Source organism: Nuphar pumila, chromosome 7 (assembly GCF_984573655.1).
Source record: "Nuphar pumila chromosome 7, dmNupPumi1.hap1.1, whole genome shotgun sequence".
NCBI lineage: Eukaryota > Viridiplantae > Streptophyta > Magnoliopsida > Nymphaeales > Nymphaeaceae > Nuphar > Nuphar pumila.
The window spans coordinates 72,333,870-72,360,932 of NC_143255.1; the positions used below are offsets into that span (position 1 = coordinate 72,333,870).

The window sequence follows — 27,063 nt, forward strand, 5'->3', positions numbered from 1 at the left end:
TTCTTTGAATGCTCTTCCATGCACCTGGTAACTGATACACTAAGTGTTAGATTCATCCTGCATACATCAAAACCAATGTTAGCACATATGAAATGAAATAGTGAATAAAGAAAAACTGAAATGACAAACAAACTAATGTACATATGATACATCCCTCTGGTTGAATCCTCATGCCTTCGTGAGATGCACTATCTCACACTCACCATCCTGCAAGGCATCTGAAATGAAGGGCTTCAATCTTTGCCCATTTACCTTGAATGTACCTTGGGTCATAGGATCGAATAATGTTACTGCTCCATGGGGAAATACTTCTTTCACGATGTAAGGACCTGTCCATCTCGATCTCAACTTCCCTGGGAATAAATGCAAACGAGAATTGTATAGCCACACTTTCTGCTCTGGCTCAAACACTTTCCTGGAAATATGCTTATCATGAAATGCTTTCATGCGAGCTTTGTATAATTTGGCATTCTCATACGCATCATTCCGGAGTTCCTCTAATTCTGAATGCTGCAGTGCTCTCTCTTTGCCAGCTTGGGTGAGGTCAAAATTCAATTTCTTGATAGCCCAATACGCTCTATGCTCTAGCTCGACAGGAAGATGGCATGCTTTCCCGAATACAAGGCGATACGGGGACATGCCAATGGGAGTCTTGAATGCAGTTCTGTATGCCCAAAGTGCATCATCTAAGCGCTGAGACCAATCCTTGCGGTCCGGGCGAACTGTCTTTTCTAAAATTCGCTTGATCTCCCTATTGGACACTTCAACCTGTCTACTAGTCTGCGGATGATATGGAGTGGTGAATCTATGATTGACAGAATATCTTCTCAGAAGAGAAGCTATCTGTACATTCCTAAAATGCTTGCCACCATCGCTAATCATTGCTCGTGGCACACCAAAACGACTGAAAATGTTGTGCTTAATGAACTTAAGCACTACTCTGTGATCATTGATCTTGGTTGCCACAGCCTCGACCCATTTGGACACATAATCAACCGCCACAAGGATGTATAAATTTCCGAATGAAGGCGAAAATGGTCCCATGAAATCAATGCCCCAAACGTCAAAAATCTCGACTATCAAAATCGGAAGCAAGGGCATCATGTCCCTCTTGGACATATTCCCAATCTGCTGGCATCATAGACATCGCGTACAGAACTCATGAGCATCCCTGTGAAGTGTGGGCCAATAAAATCCTGACTGCAAGACCTTTGCAGCCGTCTTCCTACTACTAAAATGCCCTCCACTGGCTAATGAATGGGAAAAATTCAGAATGGACTGGTACTCCTCCTCCGGAACACATCTCCTAATGATCTGGTCTGCACAGTATTTGAAAAACTCCGGTTCATCCCAATAATAGTGCCTCACCTGAGATAGGAATCTCTCACGCTCATTCTTGTTCCAATGCTCAGGTATCTGCCTCGAAACCAGATAGTTCACAATATCTGCAAACCAGGGTAACTGCGATGTACTGACTGACATGATCTGCTCGTCGGGGAAAAAATCACTGATCGGCCTCTGATTCTGCGTGGTCTCCACGATCAGTCTGGAAAGATGGTCTGCTACTACATTCTCGCTTCCCTTCTTATCTCGAATCTCGAGATCAAACTCTTGTAGTAGTAGAACCCAACGAATCAATCTCGGTTTGGTGTCTTTTTTATTCAACAAATATTTCAATGCAGAATGGTCAAAATAGACAACCACCTTCGAACCGAGTAAATAGGACCTAAATTTGTCCAATGCGAAAACTACCGCAAGTAGTTCCTTCTCTGTCGTAGTATAATTCATCTGGGCATCAGACAGAGTTCTACTCGCATAGTAGATCACATAAGGTTTCCTATCAATGCGTTGTCCTAAAATAGCCCCCATAGCGTAATAAGATGCATCGCACATAATCTCAAATGGGAGAGTCCAATCTGGAGGTCTCAAAATAGGTGCAGTAATCAAGGCCTCTTTGAGAATCTCAAAGGCCTTCATACAATCCTCACCGAAAACAAAGGGCTGGTCTTTCTCCAATAAAGTGCAAAGCGGTCGAGAGATTTTGCTGAAATCTTTTATGAACCGCTTGTAAAATCCCGCATGCCCTAAAAATGATTGAATCTGCCTCACAGAGGTGGGTGGAGTCAAACGAGAAATGGATTCCACCTTCGCTCTGTCAACCTCAATACCACGCTTGGACACAATGTGTCTTAGCACAATCCCCTCCTGGACCATAAAATGGCTCTTTTCCCAACTCAAGACGAGATTGGTCTCCGCACACCTACTCAGTACTCGAGCAAGTTTTTGGAGGCAATCTTCAAAAGAAGAGCCATACACTGAAAAGTCGTCCATAAAAACTTCCATCACATCATCAATCATGTCCGAGAAGATAGCAAGCATGCACCTCTGAAAAGTAGCCGGGGCATTACAGAGCCCAAACGGCATACGTCTAAACGCGAAGGTGCCATAAGGACATGTAAACGTGGTCTTCTCCTGGTCGTCAGGATGGACAGCTACCTGATTGTATCCTGAATATCCATCTAGAAAGCAGTAGTAGCTCTGTCCTGCGAGTCTCTCTAAGATCTGATCAATGAATGGCAATGGGAAATGATCTTTCCTAGTTACCACATTCAGCTTCCTATAATCGATGCAGACTCGCCATCCTGTAGTAGTCCTCATCGGAATTCTCTCACCCTTCTCGTTCTCAACCACAGTGAGTCCTGACTTCTTCGGCACAACCTGAATCGGACTGACCCACTGGCTATCAGAAATAGGGTAAATGATTCTAGCATCCAACCATTTCACCACCTCTTTCTTCACCACTTCTTTCATGTTGGGATTTAGCCTTCTCTGCATATCCCTAAATGGCTTGACTTCCTCATCACAATGGATCCTATGCATGCAGAATGAAGTATCAATCCCCTTCAGATCAGCAACTCCCCAGCCAATCGCTGCCTTGTGCTCTCGAAGAATAGTCAGTAATCTCTGCTCCTGCTCCTCAGTGAGCTGGGACAAGATGATCACAGGCAGAGTCTCATCATCTCCGAGGTATGCATACTTGAGTGAATCCGGTAAGGGTTTCAACTCAAGTTTCGGAGGTGACTCGATCGAAGATTTGGCGGGGGTCTCCGCAAGTGGTGGAAGAGGCTCCCTGACCGCTCCCCAAGGTGGTCTCTCTGACGACACTCTAGACACATCTACACTATCTACACTATTATTCTTCTCTATATGGTACAGATCTAAAGAATCCTCAGTAATGTACAACTCGGGCTGCTCCTCCACTAACTCATGTGCAATGTCTACATGAAAGCAGTCCATGTCTCTCGCTGGTCCCATCGCGGCATTGAAAATATTCAGCTTTACCTTCCTATTGCTGAATGAGAGATCCATGGCTCCGGTCCTACAGTTGATGCACGCATTGGCAGTCGCCAAGAATGGTCTGCCTAAAATAATTGGAGTTTGGTGCTGGCTATCTACTCCTTCCATATTAAGAATAATGAAATCGACTGGAAAATAAAAGTCATCCACCTTAACTAGCACGTCCTCCAAAACACCTCTCGGTACCTTGATGGAACGATCTGCCAGCTGCAGTGTAATCGGAGTCAATCTCATCTCTCTTAGCCCGAAAGAATCAAAGAAATATCCGGGAAGATTGTTCACGCTTGCTCCAAGATCGAGCAATGCGCGTTCTATCCGGATGTTCCCTATAGTACAAGCAATGATAGGGGCTCCAGGGTCCTTGAGCTTTGGTGGTGTCTGATGCTGAAGTACTGAACTCACCTGCTCAGTTAGATGGACCCTGTTAGGAACTCGCTCTCTAGATTTCCTCTTCTGTGTACATAGCTCCTTCAGGAATTTGGCATATGCCGGCACTTGCTGAATTGCATTGAGCAAAGGTAGGTTGATCTGCACATGCTTGAATATATCGAGCATGTTCTGGATCTTCGCACCTTGCTTCCCTCTAAACCCGGAAGACTCTAATGCTTTGAGATAGGGTGGTGGCGGAATATACTCTGCTGGCTCCTCCTCTTTGTGAGAAGGCTCACTCCTATCCTTCTTCTTCTCTGAGGATGAAGATGATGATGGAGATGGGGATGATAATGATGGCTGAGCCGACGTAGGTGAAGCAATGGTCTCTGGCTCCTCTATCCTCTCTCTACTCTCTCGCTCTCTGCTCTCGACGTAATACTCACGTCCACTCCTCAAGGCCATAACTGATTTAGCCTGCTGCTGTGTCTCAGTATGAAATAGGCCTCCAGTCATCTGGTCCTTACCCTTCGGGTTCATGACAGCCTGACTCGGCAATGTACCCTCGGGTCTCCTACTAATAGCCTCAGCTGACTGTCCCATTTGCGATTCTAACTTCGCAATGGACTGCGTATGTGAGCTCAAAATCTGGCTACACTTCTCGAAGGCGTTCTGATTAGAGGTTTTCACCTCTTGGAATGCCTGGAGAAGTCTCTCCTCAAAAGAGGTCTGTGGGGTAGACTCCTGCTGAATCGGGGGAGGAACTGAAGAAGAAGATGACTGAGAATAGCTCGGTCTTTGGAATGGCTGAGTAAAAGATGGCTGCCGAACTGGCTGAGAGGATGTAGGCATCTGCATGGAAGACTGTGGATTCTTCCATAAAAAATTGGGATGGTTACGCCAACCCGGATTATATGTCGATGAAAATGGGTTATTCGGCGGTCTGACGTAACCCTGAGCTGCCTGAACTTGTTCTTGAACAAATTCAGGGTACTGAGTTGCCGAAGGGCACTCAGTGATCTCGTGTGCCGGACTGGCACAAAGAGTACACACCTGCTATGTAGTGGATGGTCCTGAAAGAAGCTGGTCCAGCTTCTGAGCAATCATGTCTACCTTGCACTGTAGTGCAGTAGATGGACCAATCTCAAGAACAACAGCTTTCTTCTGAATGTTGGGTGTGGCTCTATCAGAATGAGAACTCAAAGCATGGTGGAGTGAATTCTCGGCCAATGTATCAAATAGCCTCCATGCTTCGTCTTCGCTCTTCAGCATGAATGTCCCTCCACATGAAGAGTCGATCATCTGACGATTCTTGTCAGACAATCCATCATAGAAGCTCTGCACTAGTTGCCATTTCGGCACCTGATGATGGGGACATTTCCTGAGGAGATCCTTCATTCTCTCCCAGGTCTCATGAAAGCGCTCACCATCTAGCTCTGAAAAACTAGTGATGGCTCTACGATATTGGTTTGTGCAACCAATGGGAAAGTATTTCCAAAGAAACTCCTGTTGCAACTGATCCCAGGACTGTATTTCTACAGAATCTAAGGACTTTAGCCAATACTTGACTTTGTCCTTCAATGAAAAGGGGAATAGAGTCAACCTCAACGCATCATCATCGAAATTCTGTATCTTAACAGTAGAACAGATTTCGAGGAATTCATCTAAATGTCGGTAGGGATCCTCATGACTAAGGCCATAAAAGGATGGAAGCATCTGAATAATGCTGGCCTTAATCTCATAATGCGCCGCTCCTACATCGGGTCTCCGAATGCAGGATGCCTGAACATAGTCTGTGGGAATGAAGTATTCCCTCAGAGGGCGTGAAAGAACTGGGGGTGGAGGTGGAGGGTCCATGTCAGCCATTGTTGCCGAACTTCGATGAGAATGTAAAATTCTCTCTAGGTTGTCAACAAATGGGTGTAATGGGGTTCCTAGACCTCGTCGACCCTGCATACACTGGTACTAAGACCAGATGTACGCAAACGACCTAACTCTAAATCTAAACTACACAGGTACTAAAATGTAAATAACACAAAATGGACAACTACAAAACAAATATGCTAAACTAATTATGTCAGAATGATCTAACTAAGTGAATGAAATAACAAATTAAACTACTCTAAAGTACTGAAAAGATAAATATAGGAAATCATAAACTAAGTTTTTCTAAAACCCACATGTCTAATCGCTCCTTGCAGAATGAATTTCAAGTGAATCCTAGAAAGAACATAACATGAATCCTATATTTACTAACTATGTTAATCCTATATTCACTTACTAATCCTACTAACTAAAAATAAAACAACTAATTAACTAACTAAAACAAATTAATAAATCAAACTCTAAGAAATAAAGTAATTAATGCGCCGTTCCCCGGCAACGGCGCCAAAATTTGGTTGATATTTTGAAATGACCTTTTTAAAACAATTATGTTCAATAAAACTTTGGAAAATCGTCAACCAAAAATATAAAAACCGACTTTCCACAAAGTGGTAAGTACGAGTCGAATCCTCAGGGAACAGGAATTAATTACGATATGTCTAGAAAATTTGATTTATTAATTACAAATATCAATCTACAATTTTAAAGTTAATACAACTACAATTAATCACTAAAATGAAAATGAAAAAGCACTCAGTCTTCTGCTCCACACCAAGGGTATTTCCATCTTTTCGCCAATTAGAGAATCTTCGCACTTGGACAATAACCCTGGAAACTAAATATGTTTTTCAACCTAAAAATACAGAAAAATACAAAATTAGTATTCTATTCTAACAATGCAAACAATAACTAAAACTAATTCTAATTTTACGAAAATAATAAAACAAATGCTACTTATTAAACAAAAATCAAATAAAATACTAAATTAATTCTAAAATTAACCAAATTAATTCTACTAATGCTGTATGATGATTATGCAACTTCTAAAATGCAGAAACTACTGAAAACATGTCTAAAATGCTGAAAGTAAGAAAATTACGAAACTACCCCTAACTAGTGTAAAATAGCATTCTGACAGGTTATCGGAAAACCACTGTTTGACAGGGCAAATGAGGTCCGATTTTCCCAAAATCTATTCTGTTCTGCAACTGACAGATTAAACAAACTGACAGTTTTTACAGAATTGGAAAACAGTATCTGGAACTCCATATATAAGCGTTTCAAATCTGGGAAAAATCAGGATATCGACAGTCCTGTAATTTGAAATCCAGAAAAAGCGGTTTTCGCAAAATGCTTAAAAATCAGACCAAATCAACTCCGAATGAGCTGAAATTTGGTCTGCAGTCAAATAACATGTCAATAAAGTGAATAGAAGATTTTTTTTTGGAAAACACAGAATTTTTGCACAGAAAATAATGCTGGTGCGACAGGGCAAAAATCTGGTTTTTATTTGAGTGTACTATTCACTTTATGAATCTATTTTAACACTCTAAAAGACAAATCAAACCTAATGCAATCTAAATGACACTGCATAACAGTGTATATGCAGATGACTATTACGAATACGCTAAGTGCACAACGAACAAAACACGATAAGCAAATTATGACTAGAACTACGTTAACTAACAATGCAAATGCAACTATGTTAAACAATAAAATGCAATCCGACTACTAAGTTAAACAATATCTACTTACCAATTCAAACAATCACAAACACATTTCACACATACGAAACAATTACGATATCCGTACACACACTTCTACACTAAAACTAACTTAGATAAATACACTAATTAGTATAAAAATCAACATAAATAATACGAAATGAAATTAATTCACTAAAGAACAAAGGCTAGGGTTAGGGTTCACTCGGTTAACTCAACTAGGCTCGGTTTTGACTTAGATAGGTTCGGGTTGGTTTGAGAGAACTCGGTTAGGATTAGGTAGGCTCGAACTATGGTTGACTCGACTCGAACTAATGTGGACACGGCTTAGGCTTAGCCTAACTAGTTGGGTTCGGTTGACTTAAATGGACTCGGTTTAGGCTTAGCTAAGGTTGGGTTGACTTGGCTAAGGTTAGGTCTAGGTCTTGGACTCGAACTAAAGTTAGGTTTTGACTTTGACTTAGGTTAGGCTTGACCTTGACTGGGGTAGGTTGACTCACTAGGTTTGGATTGGGTTAAGTAGGTTAAGATAGAGTAGGTTGACCTAGACTTAGGTTAGGTTTGACTCGACTAGACTTGGCTAGGGTTGGTCTTGGTCTTGGCTTTAAGCTAGACTCGGTTTTAGGTTGACTTAGTCAACTAGGTTTGGGTTGACTTAGGCTCAACTAAGTTTGACCCAACTTAGGTTTGACTAGGCTCGAATGGGGTAAGGTAAGCTCGGTTGACTTACTAGGTTTAGACAAGGGTTTGACTCAATTAACTGGGGTCGATTAAAGTAGCAACCTCTTAATTAACATACAATTAATCCAAAGTTCACGATTTTAATGGAGAAGGTTGGGAAAGTAAAGGAATAATGGTAAATGCTCAAACTTTAAAATAAATTGGATTCTCAAAAACCGTCCCACTTAATGAGGGAGTTACTTTCCTTACTTGCTTTTAAATGCCTCTTTGGAAAACAAAAAGTCCAATCTAGAAATCCCCAAGTTTTGCTTTTCAAAATAGCATTGAATTGCCTTTACTGCTCTATGGAAATTGTGGAACCTAGATTGGAATTTTTGTTTAATTCCAAAAACACTTTCCAAAGTGAAGGATTAACTCCTTCTTTAATGCCCATTCAAAAATTCAAATCTTCTTTAAATACATCACACGATTTTTGAAGAATTTCCTCTTTCCAAAAGCTTTTCCCAACTTCAATACATTAATTGACCTCCTTCCTAAAATTCGACACCCCTAATTTAAGACTCTATAACCAAAGAATTTAAGACTCACCTAGGTAATGAAAAGGCCTAATTGAAAAACACGATTTTCTAAACTTAAATGCTGCCCTAATTACCAAAACCTACTTAAATGACCACTAAAAACGGCTATGAGATAAAACCCTAATACATTGAACCTAGACACCTTTCTAACTCAACTAATGGTAATTAAGACTTTCTAAAAAAATCAACCTAGAGCTCAATAGGAGCTCTAATGGCTGCCACCCCACCTTGGGGAAGAAGAAGATCCACACGAAAATAAAAAAATATAAATATAAATTAACAAAAAGCAATAAAACTAAATAACCACTATTTTGATAAAACTAAATTAGAAAATAATAAAAAGGACTCCTAATTACACAAATGCTAACAAGAACAGCACTATGCTGGAATTAAAAACATGAAGAAAAGAAAACTTGATTTTTTTTGTAATTTTCTTCAACAGACTCAAAACACAAAAACAAAAAATGCTAAAAACGATTATTTAGAACTAGCCTAAACGAATGAAAGGAACTAACACGACTATATACTGCTGTTAACACCCAAAACACACAGCAACTACACGGTTTACAAACATCAACACATACATTTAACACAAATACAAAGATCGGCTAGAATAATCCTAGCCAATTTTTTTTCTTTTTCAAAAATAAAATCAAAACAAGACACAAGCACAACCCACGAATAAAATGAACTAAAATGAACTTTTCTAATGGGATTTTCAGCAAAACAACACAATACACATGCTGGACGAAACAAAAATATCAAAACAAAAAAATTATTTTTGTGAAAATCAAGAATCGGCTAGAATAAGTCGAGCCGATTTTTGGATTTTGCTTTTTAATTGAACACAAAATCATAACACACAACCAAACGATTAAAATGAATCAAAATGGAAAATTTTTATTGGATTTTCTGTAAAAACTCCACAATGAAACACGTGGGAAACAAAAACTCAAATCGGCTAGAAAAACTCTAGCCGATTTACACGTTTTTCTTGGAAAACAATGAGAATCGCTAATCAAACATGAAAACAATAAAACAAAACCTATATCTAACGTGCTGGTCTATGCACGAATGCTACTCTAAGGTTGAACCAAAAATAAAAACAAGAAACACACCGAAAATAATAAAAGAAAAGCAACACTCACTTTTGGTTTTAGCTAGAAGAGAAGGAAGAAGAAGACCTACCTTTTGGAAGATCCGACGACCGGGGGGATGAAGAAGAGCGGACCGTGGCTGGAGATGGACGTCCTACACAGTTCAAGAATGCTGTACTTCACCAAAAAACGGCACCTTTGCAGCTGCTACACGTTGGAGATCCACCGACGATGGAATGTGAGCCGATTCTCGATCGGAGGGTGTAGAAAGCCGGATGGAGGTAGGGCCGGCTCACCTTGGTGGTGTGTTTCGCACTCCCGCCCAAGGTTAATGGTCTCCACCTCTGCTACACCTGCAAAAATACAGAAAAGTGGTGAAAAGACAGCAAGGAACAAGAAAGAAATGAAAAGAAACAAAAGAAAGATCGAAAATATGCTTGAAAATCAAGCATAGACCGGTCTTCAATGGCCAACACGTGGGGGAGATGGAGAGGAAAGAGTTTCTGGAGTAGATTCACTGCAAGGGGCGTCCAAACACAGACAAAGACGCCTAGGGTTCTTAAAAAAAACTATTTATAGTTTTGACATTTTTCAGAAAGAGTGTTAAAAAATAAAATATTGCTAGGCGCCACTTTCTAGGGGGTTTTCTGCAAAACTTTTTTAATTTGGATATGGATAGGCGTGTGGGTTGGGTTTTGGGCTTTTTAAGAATTGATCCAAGGTCCAATTGACCTGAATGGATCGGATATGGATCTGATCCACCTCGAAATTCGTGCCCAAACACTGAAATAGCCATAACTCTCTCATTTTAACTTCGATTTTTCTGAAATTCGAACCATAGCCCCTTACTATCAAAACACATCTAAACATGGGTTTAAAACCTTAAACTTGATACAAAATGCATGAAAAACTTGTTTACATGATGTGCATTTCATGCATCATCAGTTTCAAAAACCCAATTTTATGTTAGTTTTCGAGTAAATGTGCTAAAATGATTTAAAATTAGAAAATGCATGAAAAATAGTTTTATTTTACATTTTTATGCATATTTTACTTTTTGTTATATTCATAGTAGTTTGGTTTTAGTTTTTATTAAAAATAAAAATAAAAAAATAAAAAAATGGAGAAAAATAGTTTTATATTCATTTTAAGTGTTTGTTTTTTTTAGAAAAGAAGAAAAAAAAATTATTATTAGAATAGTTTTATTTTTAGTTTCTTTATAAATAAATAAAAAGTTTTGTTTGTAACTTTTTAAAAAAAATTCTAATAAATAGGTTTACACGGTTTTTTATTTAAAAAAAAAAAAACTGAAAAAAATAATAGCAAACCGGCAGGAACCAGTTTGTAGTTTTTTTAAAAAGCTGAAAAAATAAAAACAAACAGAAACAAACTGGTGAACCGGTTTGTTTGCTGTTAAAAACCCAAAAACAAGAAAAAACCATCGTCTCCCCTCTTGCGTCTAAGCTCTCTTCTTTCCCCCTCTTTCCTTCTCTTTCCTCCCTTCTCAACCACCGCCGGACCCTTCTTCCCTCTCTTTTCCCCTATCTTCTTCCCCTCTTTCTCTTTCCCTTTCTTTCAATCCGGTGGAGGCTCTTCTCAGTCGGGCGATGGCGTGAGGGTGGTGTCTGATTTCTCTCCTAACCCTTCTGTTCACGGTTAGTTTTCTGCATCTTCTTCTTCTTCTTCCTCTTCTTCTTCTGATTTCTTCTTCTAATTCTGATCTTCTTTTTCTTCTACCGATTTGCATTTTGTTTAAAACTGAAAATCTTCTTTTTCTGGTTCGATTAATGAAGTTAGGTATGTTCTGTATAATGAAAAAATACAAGTTAGAAATAAAAAAAAAACAGAAAAGAAAAAAAATAAACCGATCATTGTTGTTTCTGAATTTTTTTTTTTTCTGCTAATCAATTTCGTGCTGTCTTTGATTTTCTGTTTGTTATTTTTTTCTCATTTCTAAAAATTCTGTTCATAGCGTGATTTAGTTCCAGATTTTTTTTTTTCATCTTGTGCTTTCTTTTTCTTTCTTTCCCTGATTGTCATTGTTTTTTTTCATTACATTAATTTCTGTGTTGATTCCACTTGATCGGATATCTGGATTCCTTCTATTGCTGTGTTTTTTTTTTAACTGATCATCATATATCTGGATTGATTTCCATTTGATGGCATGAAGTTTCCTGCATTTCCGGAGATAGATTTTTGTTTAATGATTTCTCCAGCAAAGGATTGTTTGAAAGCTCATTGAATGATTTCTGATCCGATATTACTGATCTCGGATTGAAGTATCACCTGAAATTTCTTGTTGATTATGTGATTTCTGTAGAAGGCTTGGTTAATGAAAGAGAAAGGTGTTCAGCCATTTTGATTGATTTTGAATTACTGGATCAAAAGTGACGATCATTGTTGTTCTCTGAATCAGTTTGATCTCTAAATCAGTTTGAATGATCAATATAATTTCAAATTTTTGAAGATCTATCTGATTGCCATTGATCTGAAGTATAGTTTACTGAGTTTTTTTTCTACAGTGTTGTTTTTGTTTTTTAGCTCATTTTTCATTGTTTTAGTATTCTCTGTTTAGCACTGTTTCTACTTTTCTCTCTTGTACTGTTCGTGTTCATCTGAATTGTGCAGGATAGCACAGACTGAAGCGGAAGCGATTACGTGACATGAAGTACAATAAAGCTTCTTTTTACTTTTTAGTTTAGAATTAGGAATTTTAATTGGGTTTGTAAATATTGCACTTTACGCCCTTCTGCGAAGGGTATTCATTTGTTGTAATAGTTAGTTGTTTTACTTTTCTTAAACATTCTACATTTCAATAATTCGGAAATAAAGATTAGTTTAGATTTGTGTACTTGAATACGATATATTCTCGTTCCCTGAGTTCGACCCGGTCTCATCCACTAGTGAGAACCGGTTTTTATTATTTGATGTCTGGTTTTTACATGTTTTTCATATAAAAATCTTTTCAAAATTACAACGATTTAAAAGAAGACATCACATGCCCGCATATGATGGAAGAAGACGATTATAGATAAAAATAAAATGCCCTAGTATCATGGAGAAGAATGTAAGAATTGATAGAAGATCATTGTTTTATTGAAATGGCTCTTTGAATAGTACAAAAGGCTTTAGAATGAAAATTCTAAGTATAAAATTTCTTCAAATGCAGAGCATTGATGGGATCTGGCATTTCCACTCCATCTGCGTTGATTAGACGATATGAATTGTGAGGAAGTGCTTCCTTAATCACATAAGGGCCTTCCCAATTGGGTGACCACTTGCCCCGTGGTTGATGCTTGAGATGGGCTGTTGATCTGAGCACCAAATCGTTGACCTGAAATTTTCTCTCAGTGACGGACTTGGCATAGTGTTGAGCTATCCTTTGTCGATAAGCTTGAGCATGCTCTGCTGCCTTGAGCCTTTTTTCATCTAGCAGATCCAGCTGCACCAATCTCTGCTGCTGATACTGATCAAGTGGCAATTCTATAAGTGAAGCAAATTTGAGAGCGGGCTTTTGGATATGGAGAGGTAACACCACTTCAGTTCCATAAACAAGTTCCGAAGGAGTGGCATTAGTCGGAGTCCGAATGGTGGTCCGGTATGCCCAAAGTGCGTCATGAATTTTCTCATGCCAGTCTCGACCTGTCTTCACAGTCCTTTCCAAAATACGGATCAGAATCTTATTGGTGGCTTCTGCTTGGTCGTTCCCTTGAGGATAATAGGGAGCTGAGAAATGATGGCAAATTCTGAATTTAGAACAGAAGGTTTTCATCCTCTCATTTTTAAAGTGAGTTCCATTGTCTGAAACAATGTCATGTGGTATGCCAAAGCGGCAGAGAATGTTCTTGTGAATGAAATAAACCACATGGCGGCCTTCTACTGTGCGTAGAGTAACAGCTTCAACCCATTTTGTGAAGTACTCTGTCGCAGCCAGAAAGTATTTGTGGCTGTTGGAAGCAGAAGGGGTAATTGGGCCTACGACGTCGAATGCCCACATAAAAAATGGCCAAGGAGAGACAACTGATTGTAGATATGTGGTCGGAGCATGAATGTAAGGCGCGTGCATCTGACATTTGACGCATTTCCTCACAAATCGATGACAGTCCTGCTGCATGGTATTCCAATAGTACCCTGCTCGAACGATCTGCTTGACGAGAGTTTGATAGCCGACATGGCCACCGCAAATCCCTTCATGTGCTTCTTGGATGATTTCCATAGCTTCTTCTTTGTCTAAACATCTGGCATATTCAGAACTGAAACCACGGCGGTAAAAGACATTGGCGAGAATGAAATAACGGGTAGACATACGTTGAATCGCACGTTGCTCCCTTTTTGGCATCTCTGGTAGAAATTCACCAGTTTCGATGAAATTTTTGATATTTTGGTACCAAGGCTTCTCCTTCTGATCGACCTGGTTTACTTGCATAACAGAAGCGAAAGCAGGTTGCTCAAGTCTGCCAACTTCGAAAGAACGACATGATTCACTGCCTTTGAAAGATAAAATGGAGCCCAAACTGGCCAAACCGTCAGCTATCTGATTTTGCTCTCTTGTGATATGATTGAGCTGGAATTCTACGAAGCTATCCACAAGAGTTAGGACGATCTTCTGATACAGAATCAATTTTGGATCTTTTACTTGCCATTCAGCGTTAACTTGACTGACGACAAGTAATGAATCACCAAAGGCATGCACTTTCTTGACGTTGAAACCTTGCAGAATTTTGAGGCCTTGTATTAAAGCTTCATACTCGGCCATGTTATGAGTGCATTGGAAACCAAGCTTGAGGGAATAAGGGATCATTTCTTTTTCTGGAGTGATCAAAAAGACTCTGATCCCTATGCCAGACATGTTCTTAGAACCATCGAAAAATAAATTCCAAACTGGGGGTTGTTGGATATTACAGATGTGTTCATCAGGAAAATCATCCTCTGCTTTAATTTCTTCTGTCAAAGGAAAATCTGCCAACTGATCTGTGATCGCTTGACCTTTAATTGACTTTTGAGAAACATACTCTAAATCGTATTGCATCAGAAGGACCGGCCACTTTGCAATCCGTCCAGTGAGAAATGGTTGTTCCAAAATATATCTGAGAGGATTAAGTTTCGATAGAAACTTGATTTCAGTAGCCAACAAGTAATGTCTCATTTTCTGGCACATCCAAACCAGAGCTAGACAAGTTTTCTCCATCTGAGAATACTTCTTTTCATAATCGATGAAAGTTTTGCTCACATAGTAGATGGCGTGCTCTATCAGGCTGCCCTCTTCATATTGCACGATGAATCCACCACAGGCGTTCTGATTAACATAAACGTATAGTAGGAGAGGTTTCCCCAACTTTGGCGGCTTTAAAACTGGTGGATTAAGGAGATACTGCTTGATGCGCTCAAACGAGAGCTGGCATTCTGCTCCCCATTCAAATTTAACTCCTTTTCTAAGCAAATGGTTGAAAGGTTCGCATCTCATGGCCAAATTATTGATGAATCTGCGAATAGACTGAATACGCCCTTGAAGGCTTCGCAGTTCTCTGAGATTAGTAGGAGGCAGCATATCAATATTGTCTTTTGCCATGGCTGGATCCACCTCGATTCCTTTCTTGTTGATAATGAAGCCGAGTAATTTGCCAGACTCAACTCTAAAAACACATTTCTGAGGGTTCAATCTCAATTTATAAAGAATAAGTCTTTCCAAAACTTGACTAAGAGCATCAAGGTGATCTTCTTCTTCTTTAGACTTAACCAAAATGTCATCCACATATGCATCCATATTTTTGTGCATTTGATCGTGGAAAATAACGACCATTGCCCTTTGATAAGTTGCTCCGGCATTTTTGAGCCCAAATGGCATAACGGTGTAGCAAAAGGTTCCCCATGTGAAGTCTTGGACTGATCACGAACGGCCAGCTTGATCTGATTATAACCTGAATATCCGTCCATGAAAGAAAACATGGCATGACATGCCGTGCTATCGATCAACAGGTCAATATTAGGAAGTGGATAATCATCTTTCAGGGTAGCCTTATTGAGATCCCTGAAATCAATGTAGATCCGAAGTTTTCTGTTCTTTTTGAGGACTGCAACGATATTTGCCAACCAATCTGGGTAATCAATGGCCCGGATGAAGCCTGCTTTTAATAAATCTTCAAGTCTTTCCTTGACTTGTTGCTCAATTCGAGGGTCTAACTTCCTCAGTTTCTGTTTGATTGGTCTGGCTTCTGGTTTCAATTTGAGGCGATGCTCAACCAGCTTGGTATCTAATCCTGACATATCTTCGTAAGTCTAGGCAAATACTTTCTGATGCTTTTCAAGGAATTGAATGAGTCTTGCTTTTTCAACTTCACTTAGACTCGACTCGATTTTGAGAATTTTCTGATCATCTTCCGACCCAATGTTGACATCCTCAGTTGGATCTTGAACCAGAGATGAGGGTTCATCCTGCTTTTGAATGTGAGCAAATTTTGGCAACTCCTAAATGGTGGAATCAAATTCGGCTGGCTCTTCGGTCTGTTCTGCTGCCTGACTGACCTCTGCTTTGTCCTTCATCTCAAGAAACCTTGCCAATTTTAGATATTTGGGATTGATAACGAATTTTGTCATTGATTCAGGAGTTAATGGTCCTCAAAATGCCAAGAGGAGGTTTTTTAAGAGAAAATACAAGTCAAAAAGTGAGTCTTTTATACAAAGCAAGGAATAATGACATAGACAAAATATAAGGTAAGAATGATAGATGCTCAAATGTGAAGAGAAAATTGATATTTCATTGATTGGAAATGAAGTATTTACAAGACATCGACAAAAGAAATGGGACTGTGTCATCCCTACAAGATTAACAAAAGATAGGAAAAGAAAGCAGGAAAACTAAGGCATCATCTTCACTTGTTCCCTCTGACAAAACCTGTCTTTTTGCTGGAATCCTAGCCGGTGAACCCCAACCCTGAACTGTCTGCATGCTGAACTGGAATGATAGGCTCTATCATGCCGTCTTCATCTTTCCCCATGCCCCGGAACGGTTGATATCCATGTTTGATCAACAGATCGAATCCTTTTTTTGCTTTAGAAAATTGAGGAAATAAGGGATGACCTTTAAAGGAGGTGTAATTGATTCGTCCTCCTAATTTAAAGAAACAAGGTCCTTGCCATTGGACCGTGGCAGCCAAATTTTCCTCTTCCATGACTTCTTTCAGTTTCAGCATCTCTAGGTATTCATTGAGGTCGATTTCATCTGCTTCTCGAATGCTAGGAATATCAGTTGTAAATGTTGGTCGGGGAATCATAGGTGTTATCGTCGCAAAATTTTCCCGTCTTCCCTTGCTTGCGGAAGAGAGAGGGAAATGGTTTCGCGCTTCAAACTTGACCGGATTTTAGAAATTATTTTGAAATACCCGCCTCCGTTTTGAAAATTGCGGGAAAATCAATAGGATGGGGCTCTACCTATCGGTACGAGGTTCGACCGTTCCTGCCGCCTTTAACAGGGGTAATCGAACCAAGGACCAAAATTGTACTTGACTTAGTAAAATCATTGAAATTGTGTTCTATCCTAAATGCATAGAGAATTCAGGCATGTGCTATGCAATTTTGTAAAATGTAAGTTGGAAAATATGATGTATGATTAGAAAATATTTGGAGTTGAAAGCAGTTCTCAGGAAAAGATGGAAATCAATCTCTCAAAAAAACTCAGACGAAGAAGGTTTGAAATCTCGAGAAAGTTTACAAAGAGTTGGAAAATATTGAAGAAGTGGGAATCTCGAGAAAATCTTGAGAAAGTTTATAAAGACTTTGGAAGACTATGAAGAAATGATAATCTCAGGAAAATTTTGAGAAAGTTATAAAGACGTGGAAAACTATGAAGAAATGAGAATCTTGGAAAAAATGGAAGGAATTCTTGAGAAAAGATGAACATTTGAAAAGGAAAGCACTTGTTGGGAAAATCGGACTTTGAGAATTTTCTTAAGAAAAGTATAGAAAATTTATAAGAAAATTCATTGGAGAAGGAAATTTAGAACTTGGGAAATTGAAATCCTGAGAATTTTATCTTTGAAATCTCTGAAAATCGATTTTGATTTTTTTGAAAAAGATGAAAATTCCTTTTGAAAATGGATCTTAAGAAAATAACTTTTTAAGGAAAACCACAGGAAAACTTTGATTTGGCAAATCCAACTTCGAATATCATCATAGTTTCTTGAGAAATCGATTCCATGAAGTGAAAATTTCTTCAGAAAATCATGAGAAAACAAATGATGCAGATGATTTGAATGAATGAATGCAGTTTGAAAAGATTTCTGAAAAATTTGTTGGAAAAATGTGGATTAAGACAAAGTAAATCCTTCACATATTCTGACTATGGCCATGAATATGTTCAGAGTTTACTTGAGTTAATTCACAATATTTTGAAAACATTGGAAATATGAGGTGCATTTTCAAGATAGCCTAAGAGTGTAGGCTCAATGTGACTGGTAGAAAGATGATGGATCTGGGTCTCGTCCATATTCCGACTAGGGCTGTAAATATGGATTCCACCGAGTTCATAAACTCTCTAAGAATTGGTGCACGTGCCATTTGTGTTCATTCACGGTGAATTTTGAAAAATTGAGATATATGCATCATAGAATCAGGATATTACTGAAATCAAACTATATGAGATGCGGCCTAATCTAAGAAGTAAAAATAAATCTTATTCCAAGGTTTACATTGGATTGTTACATTGCATAACATAAAGTAAACGAAAAAAAAATGAAATGGAGCCAAGGAATCAGCATCTTCTAGATTTTCCTGCAAAATGAGAGTTAGTACAAAATAACCAAGGAAATGAACATATATACTATATACAACAAAGATATATATGTAGATATAGAAATATTTGAATTTATGCTAAATGATATATGGTAATGAAGATATATTTGCAAAAAAGTAAAAGAAAAGGAAAAATATACGTGATATCCAATGCACATGAAGGTATATATATATATATAAATATATATATATATGTATATATATATACATATATACGTATACGTATGGGTAGATATACATACATATCAATATATATATACTTATAATAAGAAAATGTACACATTTAAGGGAAATTCTATATAATGGGTAAAATCAGAAATTACAGGTATAGACAGTTTCTGTAGGTGATTTTACAAGGCCGTAATTCCCAAATTACAACATATTTTTCAATAAAAAGGGGTATGGAGCTTCCCTATATATCAATAATGAAACACGCCAAAGATGGTATAGAGATCATGAACGGATATGGATATATCTGTTCATGAACATAGCCGATTATCAAGACTGCACATCTACAGCAGAAAAAAAAGACAGCTCTACCAATGCTAACTTTTATTGCATAAAACTGGAGCTTGATGAAGCTATAACTGATTTTGACACAGCATGTTATAATAAAAAAAAGAAAAAGAAAAATAAACAATATAGGCTGGATACAACAGCCAGTGGATGTATCAAAGAAAAGAACTGATAAGCTGAAATTATAAAGTAGCGACAGCTATGTAAAATACCAACATACCCATGGATATATTACAAATAGGATATACAGGATAAAGATAAACCATTTCTGAATATTAAGGTGAGATGATATCCTGTGTACAATCTATGGCTTGGAAAATGAATGTATACAATGACACCAAAGTGGAGTGTAGTCATGAGGGTATACCACAACGATGTAAATGAAGTGATGATATACCAAACCTGTCTCCTGTAGCTTTTGCTATTAGCTTTACAAGTGCAAGCAATCAATTTACAACAATCAAACTAATGCAACTTGCTGTAATTGATATGTGAATGGCAAGATATCTAGGCTAAATAAAATACATATTACAGGAAATTAATAAACTGAATCAATGCCATGAGAGATATATTGTAAAAATGCACGGCAGATGGAAGAAGGACCAATGTTAATGGCTATAGGCTATTTAAATGGGTTCAATCCCTGAGAAAGAGGGAACAACTCATCCCTTCAGCCCGCAGAGAAAAACTTTTCAGACATTCATTTCAAAACCTGCTTAATACATTAACATTGAGACCCTAAATGCCTCTTTATCTTACAATAATTTCAGCTAATCAACTTGGCAACAAAATTTTTTTAGTAAAACATACTGAAATGGAGGTAAGAACACAGTTGTGCGTTACCTTGTGGATCAAAGGAGATGATGACTCCTGGAGTGTTATCGCTGCAACTAATCTCACAGATATGAGATTGTATCTTCTGCTGAGGGATTGAAGAAGAGGCCACGTTGAAATGCCTGGTGGTTGATCCTGCGGCTGGGCTGAAGAGGGGATGCCGGAATCGTTGAAATCTGGTGGCTGGGCTGAAGAAGATGAAGTGCAGCAGTTGATCCTCCTGCGGATGGGTTGAATGAAAGGAGATGGCAGGTTCTCCTGCGGCTGAAGGAATGGTGGGCAGCAAACCGTTGGGCTGAAGGCAGATGGAGAAAACGGTGGTGGCTCTCCTGCTGCTGGGCTGAAGTGGAGGTGTGCGACAGCTGCTGGAGGTGGAAGCTCCTTCGTTGCTGGGGCTGAAGAAGGTGAAGGATGGTGCTGGTGGTGGAGACACTGCAAAACCCAAAAGCTTCCAATTCAATCCCCTCCTTCGTGAATTCCTGCCCCTTTTAAAACTTTCCTTTCTCCCTGAAAAAAAAACGCAGCCCTTTCCCTCTTAATGAGGTTCCGTTAAATTTTTTTTTTGAAAATTTTGTTGAAAATTTTGCAAAGGCGTGAAACCGATGCCTTATTATTTTGAAAACTTGCTGTTTTTAAAAGAGGCGCATCTTGGGTTTTTTCAAAACTTTGTTTTATTTACCTAAGTTTTAGGTAAAAATCAAATTTATTATATTTTTTTTTTTGGAAGTTCGGCTGTGCCATTTAAGGCTGCCTCCTTCTTAAAACAAAAATTATTTAAACAAATAAAAAAAATAAAAAAAAATGAGTATTGAAATAAATGAGAGGCTTTTATGGAAATGCCACCTCAATCAACTTTTAAAATCCTTTTGAAAATAAAGCTTTATTTTGTTTTGTCAACTTCTTTTATTTTCAATTGGGGTGCCACATGTGTGTGGGCCCACTAACTAAAAATGAATAATATTGAGAAAAATAAAAAAGAAAATTTGCAAATTGGTATGGACTTCGGGTGGGTCCCGCTTGAGAATAAACACCTCACCTGAGAGTCTTAGTATGATGCTAGTTCAAAGGCGGGTCCTGCTCCATTTATTTGAAGATACGAGATAAAACATTATTTGTTTTTTCAAAAATTTGGAAAAATTGGGTTTTTAGGGCAAAAATATGGATAAATGTAAAAACAAAATTTGTAAAGAGATTTAAAATCTTTTGCAAAAACAGTTTTGAGATAAAATCTTTAAAATCAATATCCAAATATCCAGATTGTTTTCTTGAGAAAATTTTTGTAATTCAAAGTCCTGGGGGTAAAATGGGAAAATTTGGTAATTTTGAATACCCAGGGTTTTAAAAATCAATTTGAAAAAAAATCAAATCTGGATTGACAATTTTGAAAATCAGGAGTTCTGGATCTCAAACTGACATGCTATGCAGTGAAATGATGCAAAGTGTTACTCTGAACCAGGAAGTGAAAATTCTACCTTCTTCTCCAGAAAAAGGATTTGAAATTTTTCAATTTGAAGATGTCTCTGAACCTAATATAAAAATTTTGAGGCTGAAGAATGAAATTTAGGACTTTCTGCAAGGTTCAATTTTGGAAAATGACCATTTTACCCTTCATTGCTTCTGAAGAACTGAAATATGATAATTAAGGGCGATGTCAAGAAGGTGAGTGAAAATTTGGGGTGTTTACAAATGCCCCTCTTTGCTACTAAGCAGACTTATGGTCGAGCTTAGTGGCAAAGAAAACACACCAAATTTGGGCTATATATATAAAAAAATGCCCCAGTTAGAAGGATCTGACTGGGTATGAAGAAGTCAGCCCGAAGAAGAGGGTAGATATGAAATGGAGAAATGAAGAGGAAAGACTCACTCTGTGAGAGTGAAATTCAGGTTTTTATGCCCTTAACCTGGATGGGACAGAAATACCTCGTATGGAACGAAGCTCAGGTTTGACCCTTAACCTGATTGGGGAATGGAATATCTCATCGAAATGAGACTCAGGTTTGTACCCTTAACCTGATCGGGCGGAAGATGAAATACCTCTTTGATTGAGGCTCAGGTTTGTACCCTTATCCTGATCGGGCGGAAAATGGAATACCTCTTTGATTGAGGCTCAGGTTTATACCCTTATCCTGATCGGGCGGAAAATTAAATACCTCTTTGATTGAGGCTCAGGTTTGTACCCTTATTCTGATCGGGTGGAAAATGGAATACCTCTTCAAAGAAGGCTCAGGTTTATACCCTTATCCTGATTGGGTGGAAAATGGAATGGAATCCTCAAAAGAAGAGACCATGATGGAACCTTCGGATTTTGCACAATAAATCCGGCAAGGGTTTTTGCAAAAGGAAGGAAAATGGGGTCCCTAAAGCTTGAAAATGGATTGATTTTGGGCGTCTCATTGCTGAGACTAAAATCAGCTTTTGAAATTGCCTTTTGCGAGAAATGATTGGTGGTTTGACCTCGAACCGAAATGGGACTGTCTATGGTGGGACAGTGGGGACACATGGAAGTGTGCAATTCTGAGAGTTCATGCTCTTAAATAAAGAAAGGAATCAAGTCCTTAGGAGGGATTTAAAGTTGGTGTCAGGATGTGTCAAAAACGGACATCAAGCTCTCACTTCACGTCAGGATAACTAGAAAATATTGTCAAAATGTTAAGAATTTTGTTGTTGATGCAAAGTATTTGAAAATGATACGCATTGTTGCAAAATATTCTTTCTTTTCTACCCAAAGTATTACCTCTAAACGAGATTCACTTCTTAGAATCAAGATTTAGCATCCAAATTACTTGCGATTGACCTTCTTCAAGGAAGTTATCAATTTCCTTGATATGAACAGAAAAGAGAATTTGATATTGTGAAAGCAGTTGATGAAAGAGTACTGATAATAGAATTTCATGAATTTAAAGAGGATTCTTGATAGATTTGGCAGTTTGATATCCTGGGAGCTTCTCTCCTGATACTCTTTCTACACCCTTTTGGCTCTTTTGGGTTTTTGCTACAGTCTCCTTCATTTTGGAGATGTTCTGACTTTTTCTCTCTTTCTTTTTCCTCTCTTGCTCTCTTTTGGGAAGGGTACGTCACAAACTCCTTCAACTTGGAGATGTTTCGATCATTCTTTGACGATATTGGCTCATGGTGTGGGAGATCTTTGGATGATAGCTGAAATTAAATATCTTTTGGGGATTGTCGGGAGGCTCATCGCATCTGCCTTCATCTCGACAGTACTTTGGACTTTCCCTAGAAGGATCCGTCACAAACTTCGTCATCTTGGAGATGTTTCGAATCTTCTTTGGCCCTGGGGTCTAGTCGCCTAATTCGCCTTCATCTTGACGACAGGTGAGAGATCCCTTTTGCGGATATTTAATTGCAGCTTGAAGAGACAGGGTGATGATACGTAAATTACACATAAATATAATATAATATTATTGCATAAACGCATCATTTAGAGGTTTAAAACCCACACTTAGGTGCATATAGATGTCATGGAGCTACGATTTGAATTTCGTTCGAATCGGACTTAAAACGAGAGAGTTATTGCATTTATAGTGAAGCAGGTCAAACCTCGGGGCAAACCAAGTCATTTCGGATCCAACTGGCCCATTTGGGCCTTGGATCTGGGCTAAAACGCACCACATCCACCCCACATCAGCCCAAAATCATTTTTTAGAAAATCTTTTCTAAAAACCCCTCCATGCTAGGCGCCCAGCCAATGTTTTTATTTTAATCCTCTTTCTGGAAATTCCAGAAAGAGGTATATGCGTTAAAACCTAAATGACGCCCAAGTGAGGGGCGTCTTTGTCTTGGAAATTTGTGCCCTAACACACCCAACTCCTCTTCCTTCATCTTCTCTCCTAGCCGTCCTACATCCTCCTTCTTCAACCTCCATGGTTGGCCATGGCATCCACGCATTTCCATTGAAGCTGTCGACCCCTCTTCTCTCATTTTTCCTCTTCCACACCTTCCTTTTCTTCTCCCCTTGCTGCATCTAACGACCCATGTCTTCTTGTTTGCAGGTAGCAGCAGCTTGGAGTGCTCCAGCTGTAGAAGGGGTGTTGTCTACCCCTTCCCAGCCAGCCGGCCCTACCTTCATCCGGCCTTCTTTGCCATTCCAGCACGCCATGCTCGGAGCAGCTCCATTCGGCTCCTTCTAGCACACCTGCAGCAAAGAGGTGTTAGCCAGCACCACCGAGGGTCCCTTTTGGCGCAGATTCCAGACAAATTCCACTCACCCCCTACCTCCTCACTCGTCGGACGACCAGAATCAGGTACGTCTTCCCTTTTCCCCAATTCTTTTAGTGTAAAACCCAAACAGCGTGCGATTTTCTGTTTTTATTTTAAATGTTCTGTGTGTTTTCCTGTTTTTACAGCCTTATTATAGCTGTTAGTGCTTGAACCAGCACTGTTAATTGTTTTTAAGATTCTATTTAAATTCAATTTGCGTCTTGTAGATTGTAAAATCCCCTTGTTGTTCACGCCCAAACCGGTTGGACTGGTTCCAACCGGCTGGAATCTTTTGCGTTAGAATCTATTAATTAAAATAACAGAAATTAGGAATGTTTATTAGGTGTTTAATTAATTTTAGTGCTGTTTAATTAGCGTGTGCTGTGTGTGTTAGAGAAATTGCAAAAATCCCCAAAATCGGGTGGACTTCTTCTTCCACCCGATCTATGCATCATATTGTTAGTAATACTAATTATAAATTCTGTGTTAGCAGCATCTAGGTAGTTGTTTGATAGTAATTAGGGAGCTTAATTAGGTTGTAATAGCATAGTTCAATCCTATATGCAATTGATTTCGATTTGAATAGATGTTAGATGTAGTTTGATTTATGTGTTGAAGTGTAAGTAATTCTTGAGTTATTGATTTCCTGGGTTACTAATATTTTATGTGTTAGTAATATTGTTGTGTTAGTCTAGGTGTTGGTTAGTTAATTAATTAGGTTGTGATACTATAGATTTAACTATGTATTAGTTGAATTTTAGTTTAGTAGTGTTTAGGTAGATTTTTGCAATAGCTAATTTTTGGGGTTTAGATAGAATAGAATGTTTGCTCTTTTAGCAATAGGTTAGTTAATGTTAGTGAGTTAGCATTGATCAATTCATAACTGTAGGTTAGTTCAACTTTGTCTAACCTAGTGTTTTAAATTAGCACTAGTTGTACTTCTAGCGAATAATGTAGGTAGTTAATGTAGATTTTATTTTCTTAGTGTGATCCATTTTATTTTATGTTAATTGGTTAATATTAGGACTGTGAATGACTGTTATTACATGTATTTTGAATACATAGTGCAAATATTGGATCATTCAAGTGAATAGTGTACTAAAGCAGAACCCTGATTTGTGCTCTGATTTACACTCGTTATACTCTGTGACAATCTTCTGAGTTTTTCCAATATTATTGTTCTATGCTATTCATTAGTGTGTTAACTACGTGCAAACCAAAAATCAGCTCGTTCAGAGTTGATTTGGTTTGCCTTTTAAGCGTTCTGCAAAATTAGGTTTTACGCGATTTTAGATTTCGGGTCAAACGGTTCTATAATTTTTATCGAACTTGAAACGCTTATATCTGGAGTTTCCGGATGAGTTTTTTAGTTCCGTAAAGTTCGACAGACTTTCGAGTCTGTCATAAAGAGAACAAAAGAGAAATATTTAAAATCGAACTTAGTTTGCCCCTTTATACATCCTGTTCGCGAAAACCTATTTGAATTCAATTTTGCACTGTTCAGGGATAAAACATTCATTTGCTTACTTAGTTGATTTTAGGTAGTTTTTCATGTTTTCTAGCAAATAGTTAGTGAACTAATAGTATTTAGGCTAGTTAAAGTGTGTTTACTTAGTTAGTTTAGTTAGAAATCATAGTTTTGAGTTTTCTGTGTTTTTAATCGTAGTTTAATTTAGTAATTAGTTCAGAAATAGTTTTAGCCATAATTTAGAATTAATTCTTGATTCCATACTGACTCTTTATTTTTACTGTTATAGGTTGATAAGTTAGAAACAGATCTGCAGGTGTATTTACAATGCAAGTGCAGATGCACGTGTGACGAAAAGACAGAATTACCCCTGGCGATATGGAGAAGACTTAGCAACCTGTTTTAGTGCATTTTCATTTTTAGATTGTTATTTACTTAGAATTGTAATATTAACATAGTTGTAAATATTTGTGATATTAATAAATTGATGTTTTAGATTTAATTCAGAATGTATCCCGTTCCCTGTGGATTCGACCCGTACTTGCCACATCTGTAGAAAGTCAGTTTTTATTATCTTTGGTTGACGATTTTCCAAATGCTTTTATTGAAAAATATGTCTTAAAAATGTCACTTCCAAAAGTGCAACCACAGGGCTTGGGTGAATGCTCTCTTTTTCTAGCGCTCAGGATATTTCCACTGCCTCGTTTTACAAGAATAATCTTTAAAGATGTGCCATTTGACTGCGATCAATATCAATCATCTATGGCTTTTCGATAACATTGAATCTTCTTTTCTGGCCATATTGAGGATTTATCCTTCATCCTTTTGGTTGGCCAATAGAAAGAATTTGAAATTTGAATCTCTTTTCGTAAAAGCTTCACTCTCTTGGGAGTAATGCTGAAGGTGAAATAAGGTAAATATTTATGCAATAAAAATTCTGAAATCAACAAATAATTTGATTGACAAATTGACATGTTCTTGAAATCCTTGGTGAAAGAGAGTATTTGAAGTCCGGTTTAACGCATCCGTGACAAAAGTTATCCTCTCCTTTCCCCAAAGGAGGTGACTATCAGTTCACTGGGAACAATATCAATTCAATTAAGAACGACCATCGGTGGGAATAATATCAGTTCCATTAAGAACGACCATCGGTGGGAATAATATCAGTTCAATTAAGAACGACCATCGGTGCATTTGGAACACTATCAGTTCAATGAAGAACGACTATCAGTTCACTTGGAACACTATCAGTTCAATGAAGAACGACTATCAGTTCACTTGGAACACTATCAGTTCAATGAAGAACGACTATCAGTTCACTTGGAACACTATCAGTTCAATGAAGAACGACTATCAGTTCACTTGGAACACTATCAGTTCAATGAAGAACGACTATCAGTTCACTTGGGAACGCTATCAGTTCACTGAAGAACGACTATCAGTTCACATGGGACAATATCAATTCAATGAAGAACGACTATCAGTTCACATGGAACACTATCAGTTCAATGAAGAACAAGGACTATTATATAGAGTTCGATTGCTTCTAT

General features: G+C 38.2%; 1 non-coding gene across 1 annotated transcript; it reads left to right on the plus strand.

Moving 5' to 3' along the window:
* The first annotated feature begins 5,086 nt into the window (after positions 1-5,086).
* Positions 5,087-5,189, plus strand: LOC149832385 (small nucleolar RNA R71). The gene has a single exon (XR_016433431.1). It is a non-coding gene; the product is annotated as a small nucleolar RNA R71 (small nucleolar RNA).
* Positions 5,190-27,063: the final 21,874 nt, after the last annotated feature.